We start from the raw sequence: 12,126 nt of genomic DNA on the forward strand, positions 1-12,126 counted from the left end.
CACATCACAGATAAGTACTCCTACCACTAGGCCACTGGCTTCTTTACGATCAGTTGATCGGTTACTCACTCTTTCTCACTCACTCTTTCATGTTTGTTTGCCGGGGGGGGGGGGGAGGGAGGAAGGGGGAAAGAGGGGAACAAAAATTTTCCAAAAAAATCAGTTTCATCCCAGTGTGGAATAGGACAAATTACTGAACTCTCAGAAATATTAATGATAGGAAAACAGTTTCCCCCCACCAGATTTAGTTGCAATTCTCTGTTTAAAGCCAGGGTCTCACTTCTGCACTCCTTAATTTTAATGGGAGTTGTAGCTCTATGCAAACAGCAGGGCAAAGATTTGAGATCAGATATATAGAGCACCACATCCACAATCAATTTCCCTTTGAGGTTTATTTTTCTGATTTCCTTGTCATTGCTTTATAATTCTTCTTAATTAGGAGGAACTCACAGAGAACAAGTAAAGGATGACAAAAGAAACATACAGATTTATTGAGAAGAGGAAACCTTCAACAATGTCCTTTTAGAAGAGAGGGGACCAACTAATAAATAATGTTCAATCTGGGCTATGACTATTTTTACAGGTGGATAGCCCACTTAGCGCTCAGGCGGAGACACCCGGCTTCTAGTCATGACCTTTTTGCATTTCTTTCTTAGCTAACTGATCCCACTCTCATGATATGGAGACTTATTAATTAGTCCCCCAGTGTCTTTTCCTTGAGCCAGATTGTCATACATGCTTGCAACTCAGCTTCAGAAAAATCAGTGCAAGCAGAATTATGTTATTTATTCTCCAAGGTGACAGTAATTGATGCAGAAGACAGTATTCAGGGTAAACTAGTCAAAATTTAATTACAAAGACAATAAATTCAATCTTGCTTTTATTGATTTTATTGATTATTGAGAGCAGGACTGGACCCAGTATCTCATTTTACTATACAGTTTTCCCCTGGCAATCCTTCAAGGGAGGAACCTAATTTATTGACACAATTTTCCCATGGAATTAACATAGTTTTATACTATTAATGGCACATCTGTCAGCACCCTTACAAGTGTTAACATAATGACAATGATTTAGTTAGCAAGATTAAATTTTACTGTATTTATTTCTTAAAATGCAATAGCTGTAGAAATACATTATTATAAAAATACTGTAATAAATTATGTCAAAAATATACTATATGATAGTGGTATTGACGTCACAATACAACAATAGATATGTTTCAAAACTCAAATGATTATTAAAGCAGATAAGGCTAATATATTGATTTAATTTTAATATATGGATTTATAACAGTTTTAAAACTGTAAATATTTACCCACCAAGATAATTTAGATAAACTAATGTTGCCTATTCTACTTTTACTTAAAACAAGTTGTTTATAAACCAACTTGTGAGTACTTATATTGTCTTCTGTTATTCTGTCTTCTGTTATTGTCTTCTGTCTTCTGTGAGTACTTATATTGTCTTCAAATATACCACAAAAATAGATATATTTTATCATGGAGACTTTTGATTTGCTCATTTTCTTAAGATTCTTTATTTGTATAACAGTTAAGATTCAGCTGTTCTGGCAAAACAACAAAGGAAGAGTGCTGCTGCCCAGTACTCACATTCAGCTGTTTCTCTGGTTGTCACAATGGTGCTTGTAATCTTAATCTCCATCTAGTAGCAGGATATCAATCCTTCAGTTTACAATCTTCTTAATTCAGCCCTCCCAGAATCCCAGGTCCAATGTGTGACATTTATGTGGACTTTTCTGCATTCGCAAGTATCAGATGATGACAGTACATGTGTCTGTCTATAAATTAAAGATTGCTGTTTATTTTTCTCTGTCTAGTAGTTGATTTTTGTGAAATGTATACAGACCGTTCACAGTTACACAACATAACATCTGCAGGAGTTACAATACTATTAGGCAGCTTTTGGGTTTTTTATCTTCCAAAGGGGACTAACACAGTGTAATCTCAGAATTATGTGAAACAAAAAGGAGAGAAAATTTCACTAAACTGCCATTTTTACTCTTTGCTAAAGAATCAGATACTATAGCTGCCAAAGTGTAGTGTTCAGTCATCAACTGAATTTGGATACATGGTTTTGAAATGGAGTGTACAACATAACAGTAATCAGCACATAAGGTTGTGATATCCACTCTCTCTTCATTATTCATGTGGGAGAGAAAGGAATTTGTGTAAACAACCATCTCTTAGGTACTGGAATTTATTTAATCTCTATCAGTCCCTCTTGATTCAGAAAGAGAACAGTAAAACAATGACAAGCGAAATCAGAAAAATAAATAATCCTCATAGGGAAAACGATTGCTTTTGGGGTGGTCTATAGATATTATCTCAGACCGCTGTCCTACTCTTTGAACAAGTCAGTTAAGACCTGATCCTGTGCTCCTATGGAGACAAAATTCCCTTTGAAATCAAAAGGCCTGATTCACATTTACACTAAGGCTCCTTTACCCTTCTCTAGTAGAGTAAAAGGAGCCTTACAGTGGGCATAAATTACATTTGCACTACCAGAATGGTCTAAAGCAGCTTTAGTACAAGTGAGAATAAGGCCAAGTCCACAGCTAAAACTTAGGTTGACCTAGCTACATCACACAGGGCTGTGAAAAATTTCATGCCCTATGCAATGTAGCTAGGACAACCTAACCCCCACTGTAGACACAGTTACACTGACAGAAGAATTCTTCTGTCAACCCAGCTACTGCCTCTCTGGGGATAGATTTACTACAACAATGGAAAGACCCCTTTCTATCACTGTAATATCTATGCTACTGCAGTGTTGTTGCAGTGTTGCAGCTGTGCCACTGTAGCACTTGTAGTATAGACATTTCCTGAGGTCCATGGAGTGCAGAACTGACTCCTCTGGCTATAAGCAAAGGAATGCAACCTTCATTATGGAGCCACATAAAAGCTCAACTCCATGTCCATAAAAACACAGCTATAGCAAAAGGGCAAATACCAGGACTAAACTAGTGATTACTATCAATTTTGTGGTTGTTTTTTCCCCCTCCAATCTAACAGACATTTTTGCTCTTTAGTGACTGTCTTAATTCTGAACATGTTGTATAACCTCAAGAAAACTAAAGGAGTTTAGAGTAGCAGCCGTGTTAGTCTGTATTCACAAAAAGAAAAGGAGTCCTTGTGGCACCTTAGTTAAATTTGTTAGTCTCTAAGGTGCCACAAGGACTCCTTTTCTTAAAGGAGTTTAGTTATTCTTAATTTATTCACATAGGCACCAATCCAGTAAAACACTTAGGTATGTGTTTTATTTCAGTCAATGGCATTACTCATATGCTTAAATTAAACACATCCTTAAATACTTTGCTGAATTGAGACCATACTCAGTGTCTTATATGGTGGTGGGGGGAAAGATTTATGTGTAAATAATGTATGTCAATTTGTTCATGTTATACAGAATAAAAAAGACAATGTGAGCAATGTTATAGCACATAAATGGAAGTTTTGACTGCTAGAATGTAATTGCCACATCAGAACCATTTACCATACCTTTTGAATTCTCCATAGGGTATGGAAGATTAAATATTTTCACCCATAATATACTTCATGCTCCATTATATGTATGTGCTGTAAAAAAAAAAGGAATCAAATTATTTTTTTGTTGTTTTCCTAGAGATGGTTCTGATAGGGATTTGAAGAACACAGTTGTATGTTGGGAGATGAAGTTATTAGTTCATAAAAGTGAAATAGGAACAGCATCATTTGAGAAGAGACTTTCTGAAGATATCTCAAAACAGAATAAGTTGACCAGAGTCAATAAACTGAGAATAAATAGCTATGCCATAGGGCAGCAGCTCTTTATGAAGAGGTAGGGCCCATCTGCATGGGACTACCCTAGGAAGGCCTCACCTGGAAGGTAATGGACTGCCCCAAGTGGCTGATTAGTACCTAATAAAGGACCTCATAAAGGTTACCGAAGCTCAGTTAGAGAGACTCTAAAAGGGGGACAGGAGGCTCCTGTGAAAGGGAGCTCTCAAGAGACGCCTGACCCAGCAGGCTGAATAGGGAGCCTTGAAGGCAAGCTCTCTGGGAAACCTACCAGGGTGGAGAGCTTGTAAGAGGAGCTCCTAGAGATGGGAGCCTCCTAGCCACACATCCTCCAAGACATTGGCTTGGCAAGGATCACCCACTGTCCCTGGAGAAGAATCTCAGTAGACAGACCTCCCTGGATGCTAGAGAAGAACGTTTCTTCAGTAGGGGTAAGAAGCCTAACATCAAGGAGAGAAACCGGAACTAAGAGAACCCTGGAGGAAGAGCCTGGGTAGAGGCAAACAGTGGACCCAAGTGGGGAACATGGATTAAGAATGACCTAGTCACCCTGCTGGGATGTTGGGGTGAGAGTTTTGTTTATTTTCTGAGTTGACTTTTCCCTTAATAAATGAAATCCTGCACAAGGAGGTGCTTTTTAGCACTTAACTGGCTGTATGGACTTGTTTATATCCTGGGCAAGGGGAAAATCCTGTGTACGCAGGCCAAAGGACATAATTAGGACTGTCAATCACAGTTAACTCAAGCAATTAACTCAAACAAATTAACTTGATTTAAAAAATAATCATCATGGTTAATTGGAGTTTTAAGTGCACTATTAAATAATAGAATACCAATTTACATTAACATTTTGGATGTTTTTCTCCATTTTCAAATATATTGATTTCAATTACAACACAGAATAGAAAGTGTACAGTACTCACTTTATATTTGATTACAAAGATTTGCACTGTAAAAAAAAATTCAATTCACCTCATACCAGTACTGTTACAACACAGAATACAAAGTGTACAGTGCTTACTTTATATTATTTTTGATTACAGTGCAAATATTTGTAAAAAAGATAAGAAATAGTATTTTTCATTTCACTTCATACAAGTGCTGTAATGCAATCTCTTAATCATGAAAGTGCAAATTACAAATGTAGAATTTTTTTACATAACCACTCAAAAACAAAACAATATAAAACTTTAGAGCCTACAAGTCCACTCAGTCCTACTTCTTGGTCAGCCAATTGCTAAGACAAACAAGTTTGTTTACATTTGTGGGAGATAATGCTGCCCACTTCTTATTTACAATGTGACCTGAAAGTGAGAATAGGCATTTGTATGGCACTTCTGTAGCTGGCGTTGCAAGGTATTTACATGCTAGATATGCTAAATATTTGTAGGACCTTCATGCTTTAGCCACATTCCAATGGACATGCTTCCATGCTGATGACACTCATTTAAAAAAATGTGTTAATTAAATTTGTGACTGAACTCCTTGGGGGAGAATTGCATCTTCTGCTCTGTGGTTTTACCTGCATTCTGCCATATATTTAATGTTATTGCAGTCTTGGTGACTGAGCACATGTTGTTTGATTAAGAACACTTTCGCTGTAGATTTGACAAAACACAAAGAGGGTACCAATGTGAGATTTCTAAAGATAGCTACAGCACTCAACCCAAGGTTTTGTAGTCTGAAGTGCCTTCCAAAATTTAAGAGGAACGAGTTATGGAACACGCTGTCAGAAGTCTTAAAAGAGCAACGCTCCAATGCAGAAACTACAGAACCCGAAGCACCAAAATAGAAAATCATCTGAGTTAGATGCCACTAACAGAAGGTTGATGAAAATGAACATGTCAGTTCGCACTGCTTTGGATAGTTATCCAGCAGAACCTGTCATCAGCATGGAAGCATGTTCTCTGGAATGGTGGCCAGTTATATGAAAAAATTCTACATTTGTAAATTGCACTTTCATGATTAAGAGATTGCACTACAGTACTTGTATGAGGTGAAATGAAAAATACTATTTCTTATTTTTTTACAAGTATTTGCGCTGTAATCAAATATTATAAAGTGAGCACTGTACACTTTGTATTCAGTGTTGTAACTGAATATATTTGAAAATGTAGAAAACAAAGTATTCTATTGTTTAACAACACAATTAAAACTGCGACTAATTGTGATTTTTTTTTAATCTTGAGATTAATCTAGATTCATTTTTAATAGTTTGACAGCCCTAGACATAATTCAACATTGTGTTCCTCAAGCAAATCTTAACTCATTCCCTTTGAATTTATTTACTTTTACGTGTTTCAGGTTTTAACCATAATATTGGATTAATGTGGGTTTTGACAGGTAGTAGTATAAACCCCACCCCCACTCAAATGTGGTCACTCTCAAACCCAATGTAATAATCCTATGGAAACTCTACAGGCTACAACTAAGAGTATCTTATATGGATTTGTCTTTGCAGAGGTTGAAATGGCCTGCAGACAAATAATTTATATAAATCATCAAGGTAATTACATATCTAAAGTGGATTTTTCCCATAATTTTTAGAGATCTGTTTGATTCTTGCCTGAAAATTTTGGCTCATTAAATTTGGTTGGTTCTTAATTTCACAATCAGACATTTAAGTAAATGTATAGTATGCTTATGTGAGTAGGCAATTATTTAAATAAATTAATTGCATAGGTTTATTTAATTTTCTCACATCTACACAGAATATATGTATGGTGTAGATTTCTTTGAATGTGTAATCATTAAGGCCTAGATCCACTAATAGTCTTAGGTGTTGAGACTTTAGGCACTTAGCAGATCACCTGAGCAAAAATATGTTCTAAAAAGCCTGAGTTGGGCATCTAGGCTTCCTATACAATGCACAGGGAGAAACAGGTGCTTAAGAATGAGTTCCACAACAGCTGGCATGCTAGGCAAGGAGCCACTTAAGAAAAGCCAATGGGAGATGCTGATGAGAGGGGTGTGTCCCAAGCTTTGTTTCTCTTATGGAGATAAGTGCCTAAATCCAGGCTGCAGGGAAGAGTCTATCTCTGCTAGCAATCTACAACCAGGAAACCCTCTCCTAGAGTCAGGTGGTTTAGGTATCTAAGTCATTATGTGCTGCACAAAATGGCCGGAGGAGGTGGTGATGTCCGCCTGATAAACTTTAACCCAGTGGTTGGAGCAGTTGCCTGAGAAATGGGAGACCCAGTTTCAGTTACTCCCTTTTGCCTGAAGGGGAGGGAGGATTTGAACAGGGGTCTCCCACACTGTTCAGTGCACAAACCACTGAGTTATGGGATATTCTGATGGGGTGGGGGTCCCTCAATCTCTCTCCTGTAGAAGCTGTTCCATTCTGGATAAATAGAGAGTCATGGGAACAAGGGGACTGGCTGCTCTGTGTCCCATGTGGATGTCCTAACTGCCAGGCTACAGAGTCGCTTCCATTCTGTCTATGGCCCAGTGAGTCTTTATTTATGTACGCATAGTGGAACAACTTGAACAGGAGAGAATGAAGGAGCCCTGGATCAGAATATCTAATAGTTCAGTAGGTAGAGCCAAATCCCAAGAGGTAAGCGCTCAGTGTTCAAATCCTTGTTGCCCCTCAGGCATGGGGAAAACTGAACCTGTCTTCCACATCCCAGGTGAGTGCACTAACCACTGGGCTAAAAGTCTTCAGGTAGACTGGTGTTACCATGACCACCTGATCCCACAGGCAGCCTCCGAGTACATCTATTGGATCAGGCCCCTTGGTTGAAACAGGCATTCCTCTCCCTAATTTTCCTCAGTACATGGATTAAACTGAGGCTTAGGTAAGAGATAGGCACCTAAGTTTCTGCCTAGGGAACTTTTACAGTCAAAATTTAGGTGTTGAGTGAATTCAGGTGCCTTCAGGGGTAGGCCACAACCAAGCTTGGTTTTGTGGATTAGAGTGGTGCCTGAAACTGGGATTTAGGCACCTAAAAATCTTTGTGGATCTTGGCCTTGGTATGTTAATTTCAGTGTACGATGCTCCAACTACATTCACAGTTGCTCCAATGCATTCACAGGAGAGTCCTATTCTAGGAAGAAACTTCCACAAACTTTGTGGTCCTGATGGGGTAAGGAAGAAATGGAATCATTCTAGAAATCAGTAATTTTTTTAAGTACAGGAAACAGGGAGCTCATTTTAAATGAATTTGGCCCCCACCTGCTAGAATAGCTTTGTAATGCTGTAAAGGACTACCTTTTGTCTTGTTTTGCTTTTAGCAGGTGATGAACCTTATGCCTGGCTAAAGGCTTGTGTAACTTGGAAAGCCACAAATATTTTGTTCTGGAGCTGACCCATAAACAAGGCTTAGTCTTCAGTATTTATTTCCCAAAATTAGTCAAGGGGTGGAGAATTTCCATGCACATTTTGGCACTCCATAACACTTCCTCCAATCTATCTGACCACAATCAATGGCTACCCACTAGCCTTTAGTGCCTAAACGACAAAGGGAAGGAACTATGAAGTGGATACCTGGGTGTGTGAACTTTAAAGAATAACATAAAAATCTTGAAATTTAAAATAATGTAATCAAAGCTAGGTTTGATCAGCTAACAATGTAGAAAGATATTTGGAATAAAGTGGGGTTTTTTGTTTGTTTGTTTTCTCGATATTTAAAACACCCAAAACAATTAAAACCAAATATTCTTTAAACTGTTAAAAATGATCGTACATGAAATATTGATGCCAACTTTCAGGTGACGGTAATTTTTTATAGCCAGTTTGCAAACAGTTAAATAAGAAGTCTGAAGCAGCAATCCAGACAAATTCTTTGCTGCAGCAGTGTGTAGTTAGCCTTGGCTGTAAAAAGCAGAGGAGCTATTGGCTTCAAACAGACTAACAGCCTTAGTTCAATATTTTTTCCAGCAAGAGCTATTATAGCAACTGAAACTTATTAAGTCCCCAATCCCGCAAAACACTTATGCACATGTTTAAATTTGTTACCTTGAATAAGTCCCACTACTCACAGGAGTAAAGTTAAATCTTTGTAGTATCGGGGACTTACAGCTGACAACATGCTCATCCCTGTACAAAATACAAAAGAGAAATCCTGACTCCTGGAGCTTACAATATAACAGACTTAACATATGTTTCAAGGATTTGGTAAATGAATCATGTGTAAATTAGTTCAAAAGTGATCGTTGAGGAGATGTATGTGCATGGGTGATAATTTTTATGAGTATTAAATTTCCATTGGTTTGTGTTTATTTGCCATCTACTTCAACTTGCATAAAAGTCATACTAAAGTAGGAATGTATGCATTTGATTTCTTAGTTAAATATTTTAATATGGTTAAAAGTAGGGCATGATCTTTTGTACAGGTCCCTTAGACTAATGGAAAGCATGGGCTAGATGAGTTTTTCAGGAGATAAAAGATGCAATGGTTTTACCTGCATAATAACTCTGCACAATTATCTCTTGAGGCCCAATCTAAAACCTCCTGAAGTGAAAGGAAAGGCTTCCACTAACTTCACTGGAGTTTGGATTTGTCCCTTATTACTTTAACAGTTACACCAGCAAGTTGATCAAATAAACTCATGGGGCCAAATTTCACATTGGTATAAAGTCAAATAGGACTGCAAAGGATGCAAGCCGAGACAGACTTTGACTTGATGCTTAATTCAAAACCAAAAGCAATCATGCACTGTGATGTTCAAGATACCTGTACTCTGTTTGGTGTGGTGTACGTAACATCCATGAAAGGGTTAATTTAGAAGAGGCAGCTTTCAAAGTCATTAAGGTCCTGCCCTGTAAAGCTGATTAATTTGTATTATTGTATCCTAGACCAAGACCCCATCGTGTTAGGCACTTTCCAAACTGTTTAAAAAAAAATCCTGCCCCAAAGAGCATATAATCTAAGGCCAGGTCTAGGCTACAAACTTTTGCCAGAATAGCTGTCGGTTGGGTACATGATGAGATGATTCACAGCCAACATAATGGTGCAGATGCAGGTATACAGAAAAAACTGCACTTTTGTCACCATAGTTGAATTTGCTTGGAGTGTTGGAATAAGCTATGCCAGCAAAACTAGTTTTCAGGTATGAGTTGAATCCATACTAGAAGTGCTTTGCCAATATACCAGTATATCTACAGATAAAGCACTCTTAGTGTAGACCTGACCTAAGTATAAGACAAGAGACAGATGGATGCAGACATATTATCAGGGGAGTACAAGAAACAATGAGAGAATGCTTGCACTTTATATGTCATTGCTTGTAATGTTACTTGACATGTTGCTGGAGAGTGTTGGGGTGGAGTTAGTAAAAAGCGAATTCTCCCACACATATAGTTCATGTCTTATTAAACTCAGTTGTTGTTTTTCTGTCTTTCCTCCAGACTCTTACAGTTGTTCCAAACATCTGGATAAGATTTTAAAAAAGAGTATTCTTAGAATTTGTCCTTTTTGCCAAGGCAGATAACATTCTGCCTCACTACATTTGCTCTCTTAGGGATTCCCTCTAAGATATCACTGTGTCATGATCAATGGAACAAGATTCAGAGGGCCATGTTCCCAGGCTGGAGATGCAGTTATTGATGGGGAAACCAGGGGAAAAGGAAGGCGTAGAGTTGGGCTGGAAGCAACTCAGTCACATGGACAGAGCAGTACACAGAGTTTATTTAAGTTCCGCTTGGTCAACTAAACCTGCATTCAGCTTCACTCTTCACTAAAGGAACATGGTGGCAGCACCTGAGCTGTGAGTTCTCTGCAGTGCAGCAGGTGGCAGCATGAGACATGGAACTTGGTCTCAAACCCCCCTAGATTTTGCAGACACATACCTAGCCCAGGATGAACCAGTGGCAGGAAGAGTTCAAGATGTACACAGACATGGCTGGAGGATGACAACAGCAAGAAACTAAAACTGCTATTTCACCTTATTGGGGAACAAGGCAACAAGGTCTGCATCACTCTGAAGTTTACCACTGCCTCAAGTCCTGGGAACCCTGGGAAACTATTGCTCCTCAAAAGAAAAGCTATAGTGAAAAACTTGTCACTCCAGAGACCAACGTGAGGGGGAGGGGATAGACCCCTATGTTACAGCTTTATGCACACTTGCTGCTACAGTTTGGGAACCTGACTCCTTGATTCAGAACAGGATAGTCTGTGGCATTTGGGACCACCACCTTTGGGAGCAGCTATTCTGGGAAGGCTATCTCACATTAGACATATACTTAGACATGAGGCTTCTGCAGCACACCTGAGAGAGAGGATGTAAGCCCTAGGAGGAATCAAGCCAACTACATGAAGTGAGACAACAGCAAAGGAGAGCGAGTGGCCATGGTTCCATACCCATAGTGAGACACATTTACTGTGGGAGACGGCATAAGCAGGTAAAGGAGAAGTTCAGAGCACTTGACCTCTTGCTGGAATGTGGCAAGTTGAACCATTTTAGAAGTGACAGATTGACAGAGCCAGAAGAGTACCCAGAAGTCACGTACTACAGGACAGGCCCAACAAAGAAAATAACAGAACGCCACTAGCCATCACCTTCAGCCCCCAACTAAAATCTCTCCAACGCATCATCAAGGATCTACAACCTATCCTTAAGGACAACCCATCACTCTCACAGATCTTGGGAGACAGGCCAGTCCTTGCTAACAGACAGCCCCGCAACCTGAAGCAAATACTCACAAGCAACCACACACCACACAACAGAACCACTAACCCAGGAACCTATCCTTACAACAATGCCCGTTGCCAAATGTGTCCACATATCTATTCAGGGGACACCATCATAGGGCCTAATCACATCAGCCACACTATCAGAGGCTCGTTCACCTGCATATCTACCAATGTGATATATGCCATCATGTGCCAGCAATGCCCCTCTGCCAAGTACATTGGTCAAACTGGACAGTCTCTACGTAAAAGAATAAATGGACACAAATCAGACGTCAAGAATTATAACATTCAAAAACCAGTTGGAGAACATTTCAATCTCTCTGGTCACTCGATTAGACCTAAAATTGGCAATACTTCAACAACAAAAATTCAAAAACAGACTCCAACGAGAGACTGCTGAATTGGAATTAATTTGCAAACTGGATACAATTAACTGAGGCTTGAATAGAGACTGGGAGTGGATGGGTCATTACACAAAGTAAAACTATTTCCCCATGTTTATCCCACTCCCCACTGTTCCTCAGACATTCCTGTCAACTGCTGGAAATGGCCCACCTTGATTATCACTACAAAAGGTTCCTGCCCCCCCCACACCCTGTTCTCCTGCTGGTAATAGCTCACCTCAAGTGATCACTCTGGTTACAGTGTGTATGGTAACACCCATTGTTTCATGTTCTCTATGTATATAA

This window comes from Lepidochelys kempii, chromosome 3, assembly GCF_965140285.1.
Source record: "Lepidochelys kempii isolate rLepKem1 chromosome 3, rLepKem1.hap1, whole genome shotgun sequence".
In the NCBI taxonomy this organism is placed as follows: domain Eukaryota; kingdom Metazoa; phylum Chordata; order Testudines; family Cheloniidae; genus Lepidochelys; species Lepidochelys kempii.